The 4,310-nt window shown below is 54.6% G+C and overlaps 1 pseudogene; it reads left to right on the top strand.

Annotated features, from left to right (window-relative positions):
- The first annotated feature begins 2,489 nt into the window (after nt 1-2,489).
- LOC138986741 (5S ribosomal RNA) lies at nt 2,490-2,609 on the top strand (annotated as a pseudogene).
- The last annotated feature ends 1,701 nt before the right edge of the window (nt 2,610-4,310 follow it).

Raw genomic sequence — 4,310 nt, 5'->3', positions numbered from 1 at the left:
ACCTCAACGAAATGGTTCCTCTGGAGAGCCTTCCCTGACACCCAGGTTTTGTGGTGAGGGAAGAGGCCCCTCTATAGGTTCTCAAAGGATCTGCCTGTGATGTATCATTAGAGTCGTCTCAGTGAAAGCAGGAACTCTGTGTCTTCTTCTCTCCGCCTTCTATTCCCTGAAACGTATTCCATGCCTCCTAGCTCATCGTAGGTGCTCAGTATTTACTTAGTGTGTGAAAGACAGAAAAGCTCTTGGAAGCCTCAAGGGGTCACTTGGCTCGGCACTTTTGATCTCTTTGTATATTTGGCGATTCAATTCTTTTTCCTTTCCTGGGTTGATGGGTACACTATATTCGAGGCACAATCTAAGGCATGAAGACATATCCATACATAGAGGTTCTTGCTTTCAAGGAACTCGTACAGCAGGTTTCTACAAGTTAGGGCTTTTCAAATGCTCTAGAAGAATGTGAACGTTCAGTATGCTCCATTTTCATTTCAAAGAAAGATCGTTTGACTTCCACAGCAAAGGTGGAGACCTTCCAACGTTGAGTCCAATACTTACACCTTGACCATTTCAGGCAAGTCTTGTGGTTCCTTCTGGAGGTGTGCGGCTCTTGCAGAAATGTGAAGATCTTCCGTCGTCCTCAGACTTTGGTGTCATTTGCAATCATCCAGAAAGCTTCCAGGTCTAGGTTCCAGACCACCAGCACACACAGTCAGTAGCCAACGGAGTGGATTCCAGGAATACGCATTGTTCACCGGCATTACCGTTGATATTGTTGCTGCACACTCAATGCAGTGGGCAGGGCCTAGATTGTCCACTGGGTGTCATGTGGAATGGAAAGAAGGGCTCCCACACCCCCCTCACACACACACACACCCCACCCCCACTGTTGACAGCCTTGTGACGAGAAACGGTCCCCGAAACAAGAATCAGACAAACCAGAGAAGCCCAGATGATAGTCCTTGAGATGAAGGAACTAAGCAGCTGGTTGAGATGGCACCAAGGGGAAAGGTTGCCCTTTTGGTCTGCCCCTCTACTCCTTTCTTCCTGGACGCCTTAGGGTTTTGTCACGGAGATTTGAAAGAAAGTGCACAAAAGTCATATGTGTTGAATCAAGATTTTGCATTTAACCATCTCTCAAAAAGGAAGAGAGCTTCACCTGCACATGTTTCTTTCAAAAACGTCAATTGCTTTTCAATTCTGGGGTTTCTCTCTTGCCTTGTTCACTTAGCCTTAACAGTAAAAATCCACGAAAACTACATAAAGATTCAAAGATGCCAACAAAGGACAGCTTCTGTTTTTGAAATCGTCTTTCCATTTAGTAGAACACGAGCTCTATTCTTTGTATTTTGCCTAGGGAATGAGCAATGTCCTGGTTCAGATGGCAAGGCATCCGCGCGCAGGAGACTGGGGTTTGATCCCTGGGTCGGGAAGATCCCGCCGGAGAAGGAAATGGCAACCCACTCCAGTATCCTCGCCTGGGAAATGCCACGGACAGAGGAGCCTGATGGGCCGCAGTCCATGGGTTGTATTAAAGTTGGGCTCAACCCAGCAACTACGAACACAAGTATTTCCAAAGACCACACTCAAGTGTGTGTGTGTGTGTGTGTGTGTGTGTGTGTGTATCTCCTCTTGCCGTCTTGGAGTCTGTCTCGGAATCTTCATGTATTTCTGCCTCTGTATCTCCTGACAGCCAGCCGCCGGCCCGTTCGTCTGGCCCCGGCCTCTCCCAGGCGCTCTGGCTCTGGCTGAGGAGCTTGCGCAGGCCAGCTGTCTCCCTTGGCGTGGGTGCGTGCGAGTGTCTGTGTGTCTGTCTGTGTGCCTGCCTGTGGCTCGTCTGCTCTCTCAGGAAGGTCGAGGGCTTGGCGTGGGGGCAAAGGGGGGGCCTCGGTAGTGCGAAGGGGAGGGGCTGAGGCGCTCCGGTCGACCGCGCCTCCCTGGCTTCTGGTGGGTTTGGGCACCGGACAGGTGCCGGGCAAGTTGGGCGCTCAAGTTTCGCTGCGTCTAGGCCCGCAGGAGGTTCAGAGGCCCCTGGGCCGCGGGGGTTGGGAGGCGGCGGGCGCCGAAGACCGACACCTCCGGGGCCGCGCGGGCCTGAGCAGCGAATGGGATCGGGGGGAGGCCCGGCTCAGCGAGCGCGGCCGGGTCTGGAGTGGCCGCGGGTGGGAGGGCGCCGAGACCTCCGCACCCCTCAGCCCAGCCCCCAGGCCCCGCGCGCACGCACGCACGCACGCCCTCCCGGTCAATGGGGGGTCCTGGAAGCCCCTCGGGCCCCCGGGCCCGGCCAGGCGCTTGCTGGTCTGGTGTTGGCGGTGTTCGGGGGGTGGGGCGGGGGGCGGGCCGGCGTCAGCAGGCTGGAGTCCGGTCGCGGGTCGTGCGGCTCAAGTACAGCATGCCCCGCGACGAGAGGTGCGGCCCGTTGGCCCGACCTGCAGGGCAGAGCGAAAGGGAGGCGAAGCGCAAGGCTCTTAGGGCGCCCCGAGCCAACCGCCACCGTCTCAGGCCGTATCAGCCTGAAGGCGCCCGATCTCGTCTGATCTCGGAAGCTAAGCAGGGTCGGGCCTGGTTAGGATCTTGGATGGGAGACCACCTGGGAATCCCGGGTGCTCGAGGCTTTTTGCCTACCAGAAGAGGTCCTTTAGCCCCCGCCGCGCGTCCCGATTCTTGGATTCCCCCCCCCGCAGCCCCAGCCCCTCCCGGGCCGCGGGGAGCGGGTGGCCGGGGCCCCGACTCCCGCTGCAGACCTGGGTTGCCTCCGGGCAGCCCGCGAGCCCCTCCGCATTCGCATTCGGCTTCCAGGACACCCGACGACCGGCAGTCCCGTCTCCATCTGGGGCTCCTTTGGCTTGCCTCAGGCAATCCCGGGGCTTGCACCGACTCCAGCCAGAGCCCCGGCCCCCGCCCCACCCCCTGCCTCGCAGGCGATCGCGCATGCGCGTGTGCGCGCGCGCACGCACAGATAGATGTGCCCAAACGGGGCATCTATCTTGTTCACTTATACCGTGGGTGGATCTATGCCTGGGAGTCGGACTGCTGGACCGTAGGCTACTTCCACTTTTAGTTCCTTCGGGAACCTCCATATTCTTTTCCATACCGGCTCTCCCCACGCCCATTCCTACTCACCGTGGAGGAGAGTTCCCTTTGCTCCACATCTTCTCCAGCATTGGTTATTGACAGACATCGCAGTGAGGCCCAGTCGGACTCATGTGAAGTGGTCCCTCCTTGGAGTTTGGAGTTGAGCCTCTCCAATCATTAGTGACGTGGAGCAAGATGACCTTTTGGAAATGCAGATGCAATGCTGTCACCTCCCTGCTCCAACGGCTCTCGTATTTTCCCAGCATATTGAAGATACGACCACTTCCCTTCAGGCTTGCTCCTCACGTTCTTCTCTGATGTCTTTTGCCTGGAATGCCCTCTGCACTCTTTGGCTTCCATCCCATAGGGCATTTTTCGTTTCTTGAATGTCCTAAGTTTCCCTGGTCACATAGCCTTCCAAGATGCTATTTTCCCGGCCTGAAATTCTTCCTGCATCTCAACCCTGGTTTACCTAGGTTCAACCTATGGACCTCAACGAAATGGTGCCTCTGGAAAGCCTTCCCTGACACCCAGGTTTTGTGGTGAGGGAAGAGGCCCCTCTATAGGTTCTCAAAGGATCTGCCTGTGATGTATCATTAGAGTCGTCTCAGTGAAAGCAGGAACTCTGTGTCTTCTTCTCTCCGCCTTCTATTCCCTGAAACTTATTACATGCCTCCTAGCTCATCGTAGGTGCTCAGTATTTACTTAGTGTGTGAAAGACAGAAAAGCTCTTGGAAGCCTCAAGGGGTCACTTGGCTCGGCACTTTTGATCTCTTTGTATATTTGGCGATTCAATTCTTTCCTTTCCTGGGTTGATGGGTACACTATATTCGAGGCACAATCTAAGGCATGAAGACATATCCATACATAGAGGGTCTTGCTTTCAAGGAACTCGTACAGCAGATTTCTACAAGTTAGGGCTTTTCAAATGCTCTAGAAGCATGTGAACGTTCAGTAGGCTCCATTTTCATTTCAAAGAAAGATCGTTTGACTTCCATAGCAAAGGTGGAGACCTTCCAACGTTGAGTCCAATACTTATACCTTGACCATTTCAGGCAAGTCTTGTGGTTCCTTCTGGAGGTGTGTGGCTCTTGCAGAAATGTGAAGATCTTCCATCGTCCTCAGACTTTGGTGTCATTTGCAATCATCCAGAAAGCTTCCAGGTCTAGGTTCCAGACCACCAGCACACACAGTCAGTAGCCAACGGAGTGGATTCCAGGAATACGCATTGTTCACCGGCA

This window comes from Bos mutus, unplaced genomic scaffold (genome assembly GCF_027580195.1).
Source record: "Bos mutus isolate GX-2022 unplaced genomic scaffold, NWIPB_WYAK_1.1 CTG1070, whole genome shotgun sequence".
NCBI lineage: Eukaryota > Metazoa > Chordata > Mammalia > Artiodactyla > Bovidae > Bos > Bos mutus.
This window is presented reverse-complemented; position numbering and strand designations above follow the sequence as displayed.